The sequence below is a fragment of the Phyllobates terribilis genome, unplaced genomic scaffold, assembly GCF_046119375.1.
Source record: "Phyllobates terribilis strain yellow unplaced genomic scaffold, ASM4611937v1 Scaffold_4__5_contigs__length_816908805, whole genome shotgun sequence".
In the NCBI taxonomy this organism is placed as follows: Eukaryota; Metazoa; Chordata; class Amphibia; order Anura; family Dendrobatidae; genus Phyllobates; species Phyllobates terribilis.
This window is the reverse complement of record NW_027362764.1, coordinates 155,700,090-155,719,193: the sequence shown is the minus strand read 5'-3', so window position 1 is coordinate 155,719,193 and position 19,104 is coordinate 155,700,090.

Below are 19,104 nucleotides of genomic sequence, written 5' to 3'. Positions count from 1 at the left end.
AAGAATGTTCTCTGGTCAGATGAGACAAAAGTAGAGCTTTTTGGCAAAAAGCATCAACATAGAGTGTACAGGAAAAAAAAGAGGCATTCAAAGAAAAGAACACGGTCCCTACAGTCAAACATGGCGGAGGTTCCCTGATGTTTTGGGGTTGCTTTGCAGCCTCTGGCACTGGACTGCTTGACCGTGTGCATGGCATTTTGAAGTCTGAAGACTACCAACAAATTTTGCAGCATAATGTAGGGCCCAGTGTGAGAAAGCTGGGGCTCCCTCAGAGGTTATAGGTCTTCCAGCAGGACAATAACCCAAAACACACTTCCAAAAGCACTATAAAATGGTTTGAGAGAAAGCACTGGAGACTTCTAAGGTGGCCAGCAATGAGTCCAGACCTGAATCCCATAGAACAACTGTGGAGAGATCTCAAAATGGCAGTTTGGAGAAGGCACCCTTCAAATATCAGGGACCTGGAGCAGTTTGCCAAAGAAGAATGGTCTACAATTCCAGCAGAGCATTGTAAGAAACTCATTGATGGTCACCGGAAGCGGTTGTTCGCAGTTATTTTGGCTAAAGGTTGTGCAACCAAGTATTAGGCTGAGGGTGCCAATACTTTTGTCTGGCCCATTTTTGGAGTTTTGTGTGAAATGATCAATGATTTGATTTTTGCTTCAGTCTCTTTTGTGTTTTTTCCTTGCAAGCAAATTAAATAAAGATAATAATACCAAAGAATTTGTGATTGCAATCATTTTCAGGAAGAAACTGAGTATTATCTGACAGAATTGCAGGGGTGCCAATACTTTAGGCCACCACTGTATACAGTACAGACCAAAAGTTTGGACACACCTTGTCATTTAAAGATTTTTCTGTATTTTCATGACTTTGAAAATTGTACATTCACACTAAAGGCATCAAAACTATGAATTAACACATGTGGAATTATATACTTAGCAAAAAAGTGTGAAACAACTGAAAATATGTCATATTCTACTTTCTTCAAAGTAGCCACCTTTTGCTTTGATGACTGCTTTGCACACTCTTGGCATTCTCTTGATGAACTTCAAGAGGTAGTCACCGGAAATGGTTTTCACTTCACAAGTGTGCCCTGTCAGGTTTAATAAGTGGGATTTCTTGCCTTATAAATGGTGTTGGGACCATCAGTTGTGTTGTGCAGAAGTCAGGTGGATACACAGCTGATAGTCCTACTGAATAGACTGTTAGAATTTGTATTATGGCAAGAAAAAAGCAGCTAAGTAAAGAAAAACGAGTGGCCATCATTACTTTAAGAAATGAAGGTCAGTCAGTGCGAAAAATTGGGAAAACTTTGAAAGTGTCCCCAAGTGCAGTTGCAAAAACCATCAAGCGCTACAAAGAAACTGGCTCACATGAGGACCACCCCAGGAAAAGAAGACCAAGAGTCACCTCTGCTTCTGAGGATAAGTTTATCCGAGTCACCAGCCTCAGAAATCACAGATTAATAGCAGCTCAGATTAGAGACCAGGTCAATGCCACACTGAGTTCTAGCAGCAGACACATCTCTTCAACAACTGTTAAGAGGAGACTTTGTGCACAGGCCTTCATGGTAAAATAGCTGCTAGGAAACCACTGCTAAGGACAGGCAACAAGCAGAACAGACTTGTTTTGGCTAAAGAACACAAGTAGAGATGAGCATTGTTCTACTCGAACTGTTCGCCAATCTCAAATTCGAGCTGTTTTGGGCGGTGTTCGAGCCGGTCGGCGAACACGAACAATTTGAGAAAAATTCGGCTGTTCGAGGTTATGTTCGATAACTGTTCGTGCACCAAAATCATAACTGGATTTTTTCTCAGTAATGATGAAAATTAATGTTAATACGCAGTTTGAGTGTACAGCGGGGCGGGGGGAGGGGCAGGGGATGGATCTCTGCAGGAACAATGAAGATCTCCATTTTTTTTTCTCTTTCCCGCATTTGCAGTGGGGAGGTGCAATCTCTCAGCCTATCAGCAGCGCACACACGGAGCGAAGTGCTTTTTTTCACACAAGCAAGGGCATGTGTGATTGGCAGTGTATGTGACATGTCCTTGCCCTATAAGACCAAGCCATTTTCCCCGTCGCCACCATTTTCTCACTGCTGCAGCTGCGTGTTAGACGGCACCGCTGTTGCTGTGTGCGCTATACCTTGTTAATTTCAAGCCAATTTTCGCACAAATATACAGATAGCTTGGGAGTAGGGAATAGTTGTGATTGCAGTCCTTTTAAGGACTAGGTTACAGCATTTCCTACGACTTTTATCAGGCAGGTCTGTGCTCTTAAATAGATAGATTGTGGGAGTAAAGACTAATTGTAATTGGAGTCCTTTTCAGGACTAGGTTACATCAGTTCCTATCAGTTTTTGCCAGGCAGGTCTGTGCCAGTGCTGTGCAAGTTTTTTTCACAGCATTTGGCTGAATCTAGCAAAGCTAATCCTTTTTGGCCTATTGCAGAGTGTGTTAGTCAGTGGAGTAGCCTATCTGTGTTGCAAGATATACCACCTGTGTATAGAATACCAATTTTTTTACTGCACCTAGTGAAGTAAAATCTTTTGGGCATAGCATCATTCTATTAGTCCATCTATACTGACCTCCATCAGGTTGCAAACTGAATATAATTTTTTTCTGCATCTAGCTCTGAAAAAATATTTGGGCTTCTAGCAGTGTGTGGGACTTGGTCTATTAGTCCATCTATACTGACCTCCATCAGGTTGCAAATTAAAAATAATTTTTTTCTTCATTTAGCTCTGAAAAAATATTTGGGCTTCTAGCAGTGTGTGGGACTTGTTCTATTAGTCCTTCTATACTGACCTCCAGCAGGTTGCAAATTGAATATAATTTTTTTCTGCATCTAGCTCTGAAAAAATATTTGGGCTTCTAGCGGTGTGTGGGACTTGGTCTATTAGTCCATCTATACTGACCTCCATCAGGTTGCAAATTAAAAATAATTTTTTTCTGCATCTAGCTCTGAAAAAATATTTGGGCTTCTAGCAGTGTGTGGGACTTGGTCTATTAGTCCATCTATACTGACCTCCATCAGGTTGCAAATTAAAAATAATTTTTTTCTTCATTTATCTCTGAAAAAATATTTGGGCTTCTAGCAGCGTGTGGGACTTGTTCTATTAGTCCATCTATACTGACCTCCATCAGGTTGCAAATTAAAAATAATTTTTTTCTGCATCTAGCTCTGAAAAAATATTTGGGCTTCTAGCAGTGTGTGGGACTTGGTCTATTAGTCCATCTATACTGACCTCCATCAGGTTGCAAATTAAAAATAATTTTTTTCTGCATCTAGCTCTGAAAAAATATTTGGGCTTCTAGCAGTGTGTGGGACTTGGTCTATTAGTCCATCTATACTGACCTCCATCAGGTTGCAAATTGAATAAAAAAAATTTCTGCATCTAGCTCTGAAAAAATATTTGGGCTTCTAGCGGTGTGTGGGACTTGGTCTATTAGTCCATCTATACTGACCTCCATCAGGTTGCAAATTAAAAATAATTTTTTTCTGCATCTAGCTCTGAAAAAATATTTGGGCTTCTAGCAGTGTGTGGGACTTGGTCTATTAGTCCATCTATACTGACCTCCATCAGGTTGCAAATTAAAAATAATTTTTTTCTTCATTTAGCTCTGAAAAAATATTTGGGCTTCTAGCAGTGTGTGGGACTTGTTCTATTAGTCCTTCTATACTGACGTCCAGCAGGTTGCAAATTGAATATAATTTTTTCTGCATCTAGCTCTGAAAAAATATTTGGGCTTCTAGCGGTGTGTGGGACTTGGTCTATTAGTCCATCTATACTGACCTCCATCAGGTTGCAAATTAAAAATAATTTTTTTCTGCATCTAGCTCTGAAAAAATATTTGGGCTTCTAGCGGTGTGTGGGACTTGGTCTATTAGTCCATCTATACTGACCTCCATCAGGTTGCAAATTAAAAATAATTTTTTTCTGCATCTAGCTCTGAAAAAATATTTGGGCTTCTAGCAGTGTGTGGGACTTGGTCTATTAGTCCATCTATACTGACCTCCATCAGGTTGCAAATTAAAAATAATTTTTTTCTTCATTTAGCTCTGAAAAAATATTTGGGCTTCTAGCAGTGTGTGGGACTTGTTCTATTAGTCCTTCTATACTGACGTCCAGCAGGTTGCAAATTGAATATAATTTTTTTCTGCATCTAGCTCTGAAAAAATATTTGGGCTTCTAGCGGTGTGTGGGACTTGGTCTATTAGTCCATCTATACTGACCTCCATCAGGTTGCAAATTAAAAATAATTTTTTTCTGCATCTAGCTCTGAAAAAATATTTGGGCTTCTAGCGGTGTGTGGGACTTGGTCTATTAGTCCATCTATACTGACCTCCATCAGGTTGCAAATTAAAAATAATTTTTTTCTGCATCTAACCCAGCCAATAGTTTTTGCCTAATACCACAGTTTGGCCACTCAGCTCTGCTCGGTTACCATCCATTGTTTTTTTGTGCAAACAACTCCAGAGTTGTGAATTAGTTAACCACCAAAATGAGTGGAAAAAGGCCTGCTGCTGGTGGAAAGGGGAATAGGCGTGTTGGGAAGGGGAAAAAAGGTTGTGTCCGTGGGGTAGGTGCAGAAGAAAGACCATCTTCCAGCCAAACTAAAATGTCTACTTCTTTTAGCGGACAATGTGATAAGATCCCTTTCTTACGGCCACGCCAATCGCTACAAATTCCAGATGAGGCACAAAAACAGCAGGTGCTTCAACGGATATCAAGTGCTCCTTTAAGTGGGCTCTCCTCCACATCAACTTCAACATCACAAATACTCCAGTCCTCAAAGGTGTCACCCAAATCGCACTTGCTTCCTCACAGCTCCCAAATCTCCAGCTGCCCGTCTGAGTATGAGGTAGAACAGATGGTTGAGTCTGCAGAGCTGTTTACTCATACTATAGCCTGGGAATCAGAGGTCGACTCCAGCGCTTCTGTGAATCCAGACGAGGAAATGATCTGCACTGATGCCCAGAATCTTTATGAGTCGGATCCAGGATCAGACGCAGAAGGTTCTGACCATAATGTAGACCCTCATTCCCAAACTGTAACTCCTGTTGGTGGAGACAATGAGGAAGACGATGATAAGACTCAAATACCTGATTGGAGCGACAACTTTAGTTTTTTGTCAGGGCAGGAACAGGTTGGCTCTGAGGACGACGGGTGTGATAACGCACAGGGTGATGATGATGAGGTCGGAGATCCCACTTACTGTCAACCCACAGTCAGCCAAGAGATGAGGTCAGCAGAGGAGGTGGAGGAAGATGCTAGTGACGACGAGGTCAGGTTGCGCCTTCCTGGACAGAGACGTAGTACTGGAAGCACGTCAACAACTGCATCCTCAAACACAACTCTGCCTCTCACCACAAGTCGTGGTGGCTCTTCAGGTCGCATGGGTGCTAAGCCTTGCATAGCCTGGGCATTTTTTCAGATCGATAAAGATGACCCAACTCGTGTTATCTGTAACATTTGTCAGCAAAAGCTAAGTAGAGGCCAAAAAATACATAGTTTGAGTACTTCATGCATGAACCGGCACATGGACATGAAGCATAAGTTGCAGTGGGAAGCTCAGTGTGCTACAATGCGGTCTAGCCGGCCGGGCCAACCACCGTCTGCCATATCTTGTGCATCCGTGGCCTCTTCATCCTCTGTGACTGGGGGGACAGCAGTCACACCTGTTTTGGGGCGCAGACCTGCCACCTCTTTACCCGCAACAGCCAGCGTGATTGGCAGGTCATCATTTTCTTTGGAGGTGGTAACACCAGCTGGTCTTGAGCGCTGTCCGACATCGATAGCACCACCTTTGGATCAAGGCAACCTAACATGTCCGCCTGCATCTTCCTCACAGACCGGCAGTTTGCCGGGGACACCCTTATCAACCCCGTCTAAGCACAATAGCCAGCCCTCGGTCCCTCAGATGTGGACAAGTAAAAGACCATTTCCTCCTAGCCATGAGAAAGCTAAGAGGTTGAATTTCACCATCTGCAAGCTCTTGGCTACAGAAATGCTGCCTTTCCGCCTGGTGGACACAGAGGATTTTCGAGACCTTATGTCCGTCGCAGTGCCCCAGTACCAGATGCCCAGTCGGCACTACTTCTCAAAGAAAGGTGTGCCTGCGCTCCACCAGCATGTCGCACACAACATCACCGCTTCTTTGAGAAACTCTGTGTGTGACAGGGTGCATTTCACCACAGACACTTGGACGAGTAGGCATGGACAGGGGCGTTACATGTCGCTGACTGGGCACTGGGTAACTATGGTGACAGCAGGACAAGGGGCTGCTGTCCAAGTCTTGCCGTCCCCACGAGTTGTGCGTCAATCCTCTTTATGTCATTTTTCCTCCACTGCTTCTGCCTCCTCAACCTCCTCTCGGTCTTCCACCTGCACCCAAAGCCTGTCTGGTCATGCCACAAGCTTTCTAACTGCGCAGAAGGGATCCTGCACACCTCCTTACTATGCTGGCAGTAGGGCTCAACGTCATCAGGCGGTTTTTACATTGAAATGTCTGGGAAATGTGAGTCACACAGCTGAGGAGTTGTGGTCAGCTCTGGAGAACCAATTTCATGAATGGTTGTCTCCACTGGACCTGAAACCAGGGAAGGCCGTGTGCGACAATGCTGCAAACCTGGGTGCGGCCCTTCGCCGGGGCAATGTCACACACGTGCCTTGTATGGCTCACGTGTTGAACCTGGTTGTCCAGCAATTTTTAGCCCACTATCCCAGACTAGATGGCCTTCTGCAGAGGGCACGGTCGCTGTGTGCTCACTTCCGCCGTTCGCATCCCGCAGCTCAGCGACTTACATCTCTACAGAAGTCGTTGGGCCTGCCACTTCACCGGCTAAAATGCGATGTGCCTACCCGGTGGAATTCAACTCTGCACATGTTGCAGCGACTGTGGCAGCGCCGACAAGCCCTGGTGCAATACGTTCTGACGTATAGCCTGGGCCAACGAGATTCAGAGGTGGGGCAAATCACGCTGGAGGAGTGGTCTCAGATCAGGGACCTATGCACCCTTCTGCACAGTTTTGAAATGGCGACGAAGATGTTTAGTGCCGACGATGCCATTATCAGCATGACTATTCCGGTGATTTACATGCTGGAGCACATGTTAAACAGAATTCGGAGTCAGGTGGTGGCACAAGAGGAGGTGGAGGAAGTAGAGGAGGAGGAGTTGTATGCGGAAGGGCTAACATCTGCAAGGTCCAGACGGTCGGCAGCACCAGGGCGGCAGGCATGTGAGGGTGGGGGAGATGATTTTACCAGGGCGCATGGTAGCAGCCAAACTAGTGAGGAAGGTGCAGGAGCCCAGGAAGAAGTGGAGGACGAACTGATGGAAGACTCATCAGATGAGGGAGACCTTGATCACATTTCTGTTGTGCGAGGTTGGGGGGAGAGGACAGAGGAAGGAAGCATGATTGTTACCTCGCCACCAACACAACAGGGACTTGGTGCTCCTGGATGCGCAACACACATGAGTGCCTTCTTGCTGCACTACCTGCAACATGACCCTCGAATTGTGAGAATTAGAAATAATCCTGACTACTGGGTTGCCACACTGTTAGATCCCCGGTACAAAAGTAAATTTGCAGAAATTATTCCTGCCATAGAAAGGGATGCACGCATGCAGGAGTATCAGCAGAGACTGTTGCAGAATCTTACATGTGCTTTTCCACAAAATACCAGTGGTGCACGTAGTAAATCTCACAGTTCCAACTTGCCAACCGTGGTCTGTATGGAATTGTTCAATAAAGGGCCCAAATTTAAGATAACATAGATGGGAGAGGTCTCTATGAATAGGAATTCCTAAGTATTTGATACCCTGTGAGGGCCAGGCAAAGGGAAAGTTGGACTGGATGGAATCCTATATGGATTTAGGGAGGGAGACATCGAGGGCCTCAGACTTCGCTGCATTGATTTTAAAATTTTACCATGTAACAAAGTGATCTATTTCAGCCATAACAGCAGGGATGGATATATGTGATTGAGTGATATATACTAGGACATCATCAGCAAATAGAGAGCACTTGTACTCGGTGCCTCCCACCTCAATCCACCTAATATTGGGGTTATGGCGAATTGATGAGAGCAGGTGCTCCGTCACTAGGATGTATAAGAGAGGGGACAGAGGACATCCCTGCCTTGTCCCATTGGTGATTGTGAAAGGTGATGAAAATGTTCTGACGCACCCCCTGGGCCTTGGGACACCCGGAGCCGGACCCTTTTTGGTGGATGCTGGTGGTTGTAGTCTTCGTGGCGGCGATCCGGTTCCGTGGCTCAGGGCGGTCAAACCAGTGGCGGAACTATTTATGTGGTTTTGATGTTTAAATGTCCGACTACGCCACCCGTGGATTGCGGTCAGAGTGAACCGCCGCTACAGGGCAGACCGCTAAGGCTGGTGTTGTGGGTGCAGCAGAGCGTAGCATAACTCCCCACGGGAAGAGTATAGCCTCAGGGCAGTGTATGCGGAGGATGGGGGTGATGGTGCAGGGCAGCAGCAGTAACGACACGGAGTCAGTGATGTAGTTCAGGGCCTTTACTCACAGTTCTTATTATCCAGACCACGTCTGCAGGTAACGGCTGCCCACGTCGTACTGTGCTCACCAGGTGAGGGGCTCAGACAACTCCCAGATAACTTTGGAGCGCTTCACAGGACCCCCTTTGTGTGTCCTTTGTCTGGCCTTTCTTACCAACACTTCTGTCCGGCTGCCTCGGGCCTCCTCTTGGTAAACTTGGCGCCAGTTTCCCTGACCCTATGTGGTGCCTTCCTAGCGGGTGGAGCAAGGGGCTGCGCCACATAAAATGTCAGAGCCTCCGGTTTCTAGCTGAGGGTCGTTTCCTGCCTCCACTAGTTCGGGGACCGGTCTCCCCCTTTGGCCTGACCCCTCCACGCAGGTGGATTCGGGCGTGCGGTGGCGACTCGCCCGTCCGCACCCCTGGGATCCCTTCATTCCTCGTTCCTGGAGCCTTCTCCGCTCCTCTTCCTTCCTTCTCCCTCTTGCAGGCCTGGGCCTCTGTTACTAGGCCCGCCTCCGGAGCAGAGCTCATGCAGAGCCCCTGCTCCCTGCCACTTCTGCTCAGACTTCTCTGCACTGAACTAAGATGGTGCCCACCTTTTATACTCCCTTCTCAATGCACCCAGGAACTGCTTCCTCCCTGCTCCTGCACTGCAGGGTTCCCCTTCCTCAGTGTTCCCTCCCCCCACTCCAGCCAGGGACAGGGACTGTCGTGCCCATCTCAGGGGCATATTGGTCGCCCTGCCCCACGGCAATGTGGTGTAATGCATGCAGGTGTCGGGTCCTGATCCACACTCCATCCTTATCTGAGAGTGAGATATCACACCTCTGGGTGAGGTGCAATACGTCTGTAGCAACCGAGCCCTCGGTGCTACAGTTCCATTTATCTTCAGCCTAGGTGACGTATTGTGATACAGGGCCGTGATTTTGGCTATAAAAGGGTCCCCTAGACCCCTACCCCAAGCTTTTTAAGAGAATCATATATGGCGTGCCAGGAGACTCTATGGAATGCTTTCTCAGCATCCAACGAGAGTATCTACTTACAAATTTTTAACTGCATCTAGCCCAGGAAATACTTTGTGCCTAGTAGCAGTGTCTGCTAGTCAGCGGATTATCCCGGCTGTTAAGCAAGCTACACCACCTGTAGTTTGGACACTTAATTTTTTCAAAGGAAATGCTTCGGGACCACGGGATACTTAGTGAAGAGCATCAGGAGGCACCCCAAGGCATAGGGGCTGGGACTGGCACTAGGATGCCTTGCGGTGGACAGCCGAGCTCGATCCTTATAAAAGCTTTTTAACTGCAGCAGCTTTAGTGGACGCTACTGGAGCTGGAATTACGCGGCTGCTGGCATGAGACTTGCCCTCCAATAGATCCTTGTAAATGGATTTAAAGTGTATTCATTCAAATTAGAGGGACAATTTAAATTAAAAAGCTTAGAGCTGCCTCCACCACAGGGGGGCTCTCTCGACCCACCAGCGGACAGGCACCAGTATTGGGAGAGGGGCGCTGGCCGTCAGGGTTCACCGCGGCTCTGGCACAAACCCGGCGACACGGAGGTGGCACGGGCAGGAGCGGACTGGCCGTCTCGGCTTCTCACTTTTTGGATTTTAGAAGGGCATGACATGCCTATATCTGTGTCTCCCCCTCCTTTTACTCCTCCACCTCTTTTCTTTTCGCATGACTATATGTACTTGTCACTTTTCCATGTGTTAGTTGTGTCTTCTGAGCAGTTTGTCAGCTTTTGGACACCTTTGAAGGTGTTTTCTATGTGTTTCTATGTGTTTTTGTTTGCCTGCCATTGGTTTTAACGGTGTTCGAAGGTGTTCGACGAACAGTTCGACGAACAGTTCGACGAACACACGGGTGTTCGACGAACCGAACCGAACTCGAACACTACGGGGGTGGCTCAACACTAAACACAAGGAAAGGACATTAGAAAAGTGGAAATCTGTGCTTTGGTCTGTTGAGTCCAAATATGAGATCTTTGGTTCCAACCACCTAGTCTTTGTGCGACGCAGAAAAGGTGAACGAATGGACTCTACATGCATGGTTCCCACCATGAAGCATGGAGGAGGAGGTGTGATGGTGTGGGGGTGCTTTGCTGGTGACATTGTTAGGGATTTATTCAAAATTGAAGGCATACTGAACCAGCATGGCTACCACAGCATCTTGCAGCGGCATGCTATTCCATCCGGTTTGCGTCTAGTTGGACCATCATTTATTTTTCAATAGGACAATGACCCCAAACACACCTCCAGGCTGTGTAAGGGCTATTTGTCCAAGAAGGAGAGTGATGGGGTGCTACGCCAGATGAGCTGGCCTCCACAGTCACCAGACCTGAACCCAATCGAGATGGTTTGGGGTGAGCTGGACCGCAGAGTGAAGGCAAAAGGGCCAACAAGTGCTAAGCATTTCTGGGAACTCCTTCAAGATTGTTGGAAGACCATTTTCAGTGACTACCTCATCAAGAGAATGCCAAACGTGTGCAAAGCAGTCATCAAAGCAAAAGGTGGCTACTTTGAAGAACCTAGAATATAAGACATTTTCAGTTGTTTCACACTATTTTGTTACGTATATAATTCCACATGTGTTAATTCATAGTTTTGATGCCTTCAGTGTGAATGTACAATTTTCATTGTCATAAAAATACAGAAAAATCTGTGTCGGCCCTCGGCCCCAGGGTTTTCTTGTTTAAAGAACAGCTCTGGATGGTGTGACCTGACTTGTGGCAGCGGTGGCAGACTGGGTCCCTTGGTGGACGGCGTTGGTCACTGATCCTCCCAGGGGGTGGCGTTGTCCTCTTGCTCCTTCTCATCCAGGGGACATCCTCAGGGCTGTCGGCTAGCAGGATCCTTACTTCTTCCTCGGGCTCCGTCCGCAGCTGCAGGGCACTCAGTACAGTGGTCAGGGTTTTGCTCAACTGGCGCACTTCAGAGCGCAGGCTGTCAAGCTCACTAGGGGACGTTGCTTGCACCTTGGCTTCAGCAGCCACCGGGGAAAGGGTGGATGCTGCAGGTACTGGGATGGCCCCACCCTGGTAACATTGGATAGCAGTTGTTTCCAGGGGCTGCAGTCCTTTTATAGCCATGTCCTTAAGGGTGTCAAAGGTGGCATCTGGATGATCCAGGGACCACCAACGCACAGTCCTGCTCTCCTCTTGGGACCTCAGTCCCCGGATAAACTGTTCTTTCAGCATTTTATTTTCATCATTGATGCTGGTTGGACTAACCTGTTTCAGAGCTCCCCTTGTAAACGCCAGGCATAGTCCCGAACACTGTCCTCCGGTTGCTGAGAGCAGTTGTAGAACCTCATCCGGAGGTCTGTCTCAGTACGATTCTCAAAGACAGTCTGTAACTTTTTAAAGATTGCGGACACTGACCGACCAGGTTTCTACTTCTGGTTCCGCAGTACCAGTCAATTGTCCTAATACAACAGCGGCTCTTTGCTTGCCTGTCATAGAGTACATGTCCAGTATACCCCATATTTTTCACTTAAATCCAGACAGGGAATCTGGTTTGCCGCTGTACTGGGGGAGCCACTTCGCTCCAAGGATGTACGGCAGGGCCATGGGTATGACAGGGGTTACAGGCCCTGCTGGTGGAGCGGCTGCTTCGGCCTGCTCGGCGTCGAGCTCGAGTTGAACATCAGGGCCGTTAACCGGTATTCCGGTGTTGTGCTGCTCTTCGGACATTCTGACGCCCCCCTAGCGAACCGTGGCCTACCTCCTTTTCCTTTCTTCCGGTAGGCCGCAGCTCCGCAGGTGACGGTCTTCTTCAGGACCTTGCGTCGCTTGCGTCCTACTTCAGAGCATTTAGCGATGCTCCTTCCAGGACCTGGCGCTTCCTGGTTTGACGTTGAGGTGTGGGGCGTGTCCGGGGCTTCGCGCGCTTTTGCAGGTACGCCCCTCAGTTTCCCGCGGTTGCGCCCTTCTTCCCGCTCGGCGGCCCAACAATGATGGCAATCTTCACCACAGTTTAATAAACAGTTTTGATTAAAGGCTCACAGTACCCGGTGGCAACGGGCATAACACTCCGTCGTTGCAGCGGGCACGCAATCCTGTTCGTGACGCCAGGAAAGAGAATGTCGAGCCCAGAGGATGGGGATGGCTAGGCGCCTAGGCCTTGTTCCTTGATTTTGGGGGATGTCGCGGTAGTTGGCTCCCGGGCCCGTACCCTGGGCCTCTCCTTAAAAGAAAAGGGGTGGATAATTATGTTTATAAGTTCGTGACGCCACCTGTGGTGTCTGGTGAGAATTACCAGCGCTGCGGCAGCCCACTGAGGCCGGTCTTAAGGCAGCTTGTGTGGTATAGCTCCCCACAGGTGGAGCTAGGTCTCAGGGTAGCGGGGAAGAAAGGATGCAGGACAGATGGGACCCAGCCGGGTCAGAGCAAGAACAGGGACAGACACGATAGTCACTTCAGTACCTTTTACTGATGTTATTCAAGGCACAATCCAGAGCACTGTAGGGTGAAGGGTTATATCAGGATCCTCCCCAGTGAGCGGGTATAGAGCCTCCTGTTTCTTGCCTTTGTGTAGTACGTTTCTGACCTGCCTGGAGCTAGGCCTAACTTTGTCTCCGTCCTGCACCGGCTGACTTTGTGGTAGGGCCTTCTCTTGGAATACGCGCTTCCAGCTTGCGGGGCCTCCGTGACCCCTGGCTCTGGTACGTATCAGCTCTTGGGTGATCCTGGGACCTGAAGTCTTCCAGGGGTCTCCGGTTGTCTCTACAGGGGGGTATACGACCCTGTAGACGCGGACCCGGTGTCCAGTATATGTTTTCTGGGGTGAGCTTGTACAGCTCCTCTACCCCGATGCTACTCACTCCTCTAGCCTTCAGCCTCGCTCGAGGCCCTCACTAGGCTATACACACTAGCGGCAGCTTGCTGCGCTTCACCGCTCTTATGGCGTCGGCACACCTTAGGCTGACCTCTCAACAGACTGAACTGCCTAACTCCACCTTCCCTATTTATATCCCTAACGGGCTCCCTGTGGTGGTCTGAGTTGGAAGGTGGAGGTGTGTGTGTGGGGGCCTCTTGTGGAGGAATCCGTTCATGCACCCCTCTAGGATCTGTGGCACTCATGCGCAGCAGGGGCGCCACACACGAGCATCTCATTATCTCCAAACTGCAATCACAGATTAAACAACCACAAGATGGATTTCTTCAACCCAGGTATCATTTTAATCAGTGTAACAGTGACAACCTGACACTGCCTGTAGTTTACTTAGCAAAAACCTGATGACAGGTTTCCTTTAAAAAGACTACGATGGGGACAGGCCTAGCATTGAGAGTGGTGCCCGTTAAGCTGAGACATAAAGGCGTCAGGGTACCCTGACGAAGCTGATGGTGAGCAGTGATACGCGTTGGGTTCACTCAATTTGTAGGTAACTATATGCATTGATCCTATATATAATGCTTTCATCTGCCAAGGTCACGTTTTTTATTGTTTATTGTTTATTGTTTTATTGATTGTTTATTAATATATTGATCCAGTGGTCAGTGACCTAAGGTATTGTTTTCTATCTGGACTCAATAAATATTTGACTTTTCACAGTACCTACAAAGTTTAGAGGTTTTCTGCATTGCTGGGTTATTTTCCCATACCTCTTGTATCTGAATATTTTCTACACAGGTTGTGTTTTAAGTGTTTTTAAAAAACTCGGTTGTTTGTGTGTTGTTGATGTATTATTAATAAAAACTTTTTGATATTTTGTATTACATTTGGAAGTGCATGGTCTTTGTTTGCCCTATGCCCTTTTCTCTTCTGTTTACCAATTGATTTCCAGCGTGGTTTTACTGTAGCACCCCTTTGTTAAAAACAAAAAATTTTTTATAGCTAATCATTGAGCGGTGCCCGCTAAATGTGTTGTGTATATATATTGTAAGGTAGCGCTATTCATCACGCTGGAGGTACTCACTTCACCAGATCAATCAAAGCACACATGCAACGTTTTCCGGTAACATGAAGACCAGCAGTTTATTACACATCATAAACCGCTCATAACATAATCCATCTCAGTGGCTCGTAGGAATGTTACACATGTATCCTAGAGCCTTTTCAGGGGCAGCTATGCCGCTTGGCTTCAAATACAGACTTCAGCAAGGTACAGCAACTATATTCACTTGAAGCGCCGATTCACCTTTGCCGGGTCTCAGCTGCTTCTATCAGCTCGGTTCTGCCACAGCTGTGGCTTTAAGGCTTCCCAGACATAGTCTTCAGGCCACATGCCTTCCAAGGCTACTAGTATCCCAGACACAGGGATCCAGCCCCTGCCTTCCAGGCTAATGGAGTCCCAGACACAGGGACCAGCCTTCTTGCCTCACCAGGCCTCACCAGGCCTCTCTCCCTCTAACTGTTTCAAAACCACCAGGATTTATATATCCTTCTGTGCACACAGGACCTGTGATGATGTCACAGTCATTTGATCAGTCACCTGATGGGGAGGTAAATGGTCAGCCAGAACACACCCCCTGGACATTTTAGCAATGCAGCAAGCTGCTGCATTACAATATATATATATATATATATATATATATGTACACTACTTTTTTGTTAAGTATATAATTCCACATGTGTTAATTCATAGTTTTGATGCCTTCAGTGTGAATGTACAATTTTCATAGTCATGAAAATACAGAAAAATCTTTAAATGAGAAGGTGTGTCCAAACTTTTGGTCTGTACTGTACGTCAATCCAAAAACCCATGAGATGGTATGGCAGATATTGGTCCCCAAGACAGACATCCAAATGGTGTTGGAGGCCTACCACGATCAGGCGGGGCACTTTGGCTGGAAGAAGCTAGAGACCCTGCTGAAGTGTCGATTCTACTGGGTAGGAATGTGCAGCTCCATTGAGCGGTGGTGCCGAAACTGTGGACCCTGTAGCCTCAGAAGAAAAGATTACAGCAGCCAGAAGGCACCCCTGCAACCCATCAAGACGACTCGACCCCTGGAGATCGTGGCCCTGGACCATGTCAAGCTGTCACCTAGCAGGTCAGGATACTCCTATGCCCTGACCATGGTGGATCACTACTCCAGGTTCCTGACCCGGTGTCTTCTCAATCCCTTTCCTGTGGCAACATACACTTCACTCTTAGGTTCTCACTAATACAGTGCTTTTTGCTTTCACTTTCTCTTTTATCTTTGATCAGCAGATGGCTGTGTTCGGCCACAGATACTCAGCTTTAAACATTGCAATATGTGTCCCTTCACTTTTTCATCCCCTTATATGTTCCTTGGTTTTCAAGATGCTGTTTGATCCATAGTGTTCTCAAACAAACCTCTGAACATCTGTAGTTATACTGAGAATAAATTGCACACAGGTGGACTCAGTTTAAAAATTCCGTGACTTCTGGAGGTAATTGGTCACTTAGGATTTTATTTAGGGGTATTAGACTACAGGGGGCTGAATACAATTTTTAGATTTATAATTTAAAAAAATTAGAAAACGATGTATCATTTCTTTTACACTTCACAAATACTTCCTACTTTGTGTTGGGATATCACATAAAATATTAATAAAATACATTTTTAGTTTGTTCTTTGGGTATGGATACTTTTTCAAGGCAATATACACATACACACAGCTCTGCTGCTTACATAAACACAGTCACACACACAGACCTCTGAAGACATCTTACAACAGTTATATTTTTGAGTAGTTCAGTACCAGGTGCAAAATACCAGGTGTAAGGTTGTCTTCTTATTCCCCAGACTTTCAAGTTGCTTGCAGGCATGAGACTGACCCCATACCTTTGACCATAGGTGGATTATAATGAGGATAATCTGGGCTATCGCCCAGGGCCCAAGACTCCGAATGAGCCAAAGGCGAGATTGCCTTCATTGTAATGTTTTGTGTGCCATAATTGGCAGTGCACACCTCTGGGTGGGGAGTGCTTGCCTGGAGCTCTGCTGGCAGCAATACAGAATAGCAGTGGGGCTCCAGGCAAGCTCTCATCATTTGTTCTGTGACGTGCTGGCACGATGATGTCATGAACCAGCGCAGTGATATAATTGCGCCAGCATCTACGTGTCGATATCAAAAAGTGGGGCCGCAGGAGGTCATACAGAGAGGGAAGTATGAGAAACTTTTTTATTTTTCAATAAAATGAATTAAATGGGGGTTGGTAGAGAGGAAATGATAATGAATTAAGGGGAGTGGTGTTGGAGAGAAGAAATGATAATGAATTAAGGGTGGGTGGGGGTTGGGAGAAAGGACATTATTTTATAATAAATTTATAATGAATTCAGGGTGGGAGAGAAAACATGTCATACTGAATTGGGGTAAGCGAGCATGTAATTATAAATGAATTGGAGGCATGTTAATATAATGAATCAGGGGAGCGAGAGGTGCACGGGGGGGCGTTGAGGATGCAGAAGAGTGACTGGTAATGAATTTGGGGGAACAAGTACAGGGGCTAATTAATGTATATACTGTATTTATTGGACAGGGAAAAGTTTCTATTTATAGTTAAAAAGGGGCACAGTGGTGGATTATTAATTTACATTTGGAATGGTGGGTTGAATAATAGCTAATTATATATTGATGGTGGGTGCATGTTTGTAATCAACGGCGCAGTGTGGGGGATTTCGTATTCAGTAAACAAATCTGTACATATACTGTATGTGACCTTCTTTATTTTTAGGGGTGCGGTGACCAGTGAAGCAAACTCTGCAGTGACCCAGTCACGGCATTAGGACATTAACATAAAAGTTTGACAAGATGAAGAAAAACAAGGCAGTAATCAGATGAGACGTTAGCGATCAGTTACAGAATGTAAATATTTATCTCTATAAGGTTACTGTATAGGGGTATGTTTACAGGGACCGTCCGTCAGCACTAAATGACCACCAATTGGTAAACCATTACCAATCGACAGCCGTTTACTGCAGTCTGTCTGTTTAAACAGGCTATTAAAGTTGTAGTCCGAAAATAAATTTAATTTTCATCCTAAATCCCTATCTGTTTAATGTCATATTTTAATTTGTTTCTAAAATACTTTAATTAAAAATTCCCTATCCTTCCCAAACTACACTATAAATGTTTTATTTTTTTGCTACTACTCCCTCTTTCATGATGCTTCATTTGAGAATCCCAGTGCATGATGGGATGCTCAAAAGAAGCGTCATCTGAGGCCTCTGCCCCCTGCCTTTCATCAGTGACCACCGTTTTAAGGGCTGGGCTAGCTCCTTCTCTACTAAGCATGCGCCGGTTCTCAATTCTGACAGATGCTCATTAGATTCCTGTCACTGTGCACTATTCTTTGCAGTGCACAGTGACACTGCGCTCTTTTCTCGGCTCTGATCAGAAGTGAAGAGCTGGACAGAGCACTCTGTCATTACACAGTGTAAATAAAGAAACAGCAAGCAGAGACCTGTGCTGTTCCCCCAAAGTGACGTCACTTCTGAGCAGAGCTGGCTCGAGAGTGCATTGTCACTGTGTACTGAAAAGAACAGTGCACAGTGACAGGAATATACAGTGATCTGACATGTACACTGTGGAACCCAGTGATCAGACATTGTACTGTCATGTCCCACGACTTGTGAATCAAATAATATTGTATTATTATTATTATTGTATTGTTGTCATACTGCTGTGCACTCAGTTTGCCTTTTTGAAGTCTGCCCTGTCACTCTCACTGTAATCCAGCTCTGATGTCAGTAACCCAACCTTTCTTCTTTCTGTGCGGTGTTTTTTCAGCCAACTTTGTCTGAGGATCAACTCTATACATCTCCAGTTCAAAATATTTTTTTTGACCTACTGCAACTGTAAGGAGATGGACAAAGGGAAGATTTCCACAGTTAATGTATAACAGTATGTCTGCAAGTCAACACTGCCATCTACTAGCCAAAGATTGTAGGACAAGAAAGAGTGGAAAGGATTGCATCAGAAGGAACTGCATAACGATAAGCCTGATTACGGAGGGGAAGAGATTGGAGGAGACACCAGGTCAGGTGACAGCTGTGGCACAGATAACAATTATAAAAAAGGCCCAGGAAGGCAGCGATGGGGAGGAGACAGCCCCTGAACCTGTGGCAGCAGGGATGTGTGGTGCTGTGAGGTTGACTTATGGCCCCCATTTCAAGTGACAAGACCTGAGTGAAGAATCGAGTGACTAGACCCAAGTGAAGAGTCGAGTGACCAGACCCAAGTGAAGAGTCGAGCTAAGAGATCAGAGCTAAGAGATCAGAGCCGACACAGTAGAGCCAGAGTCGAGAGAGACAACCAGGCCATTGAAGAGGGCTGTTAGTGTTAGCTGTGACTTCCAGTGTAGATGTACTGTCCACAGGAAAACGGGGCCTGTATTACGGCTCGTATTGCCTAGAGCAGGGATGTCAAACTCAAATACACAGGGGGCCAAAATTAAAAGCTTACGGCTCGGGCCAATCTTGATATTTCTTAAAAAAAATGTCTACAAATAAGAATGGTTTTTCTTATCAAATATAATGATGAACTTTTTTATGTGGAAACAAACTTAAAGGGTTGTCACACGAACAAAGTACATTTTAATAGATCTTAGAATAAAAAATTATAATAATAATATAATATGATATGTGAGAGCAGTAAAAAGAATATGGCC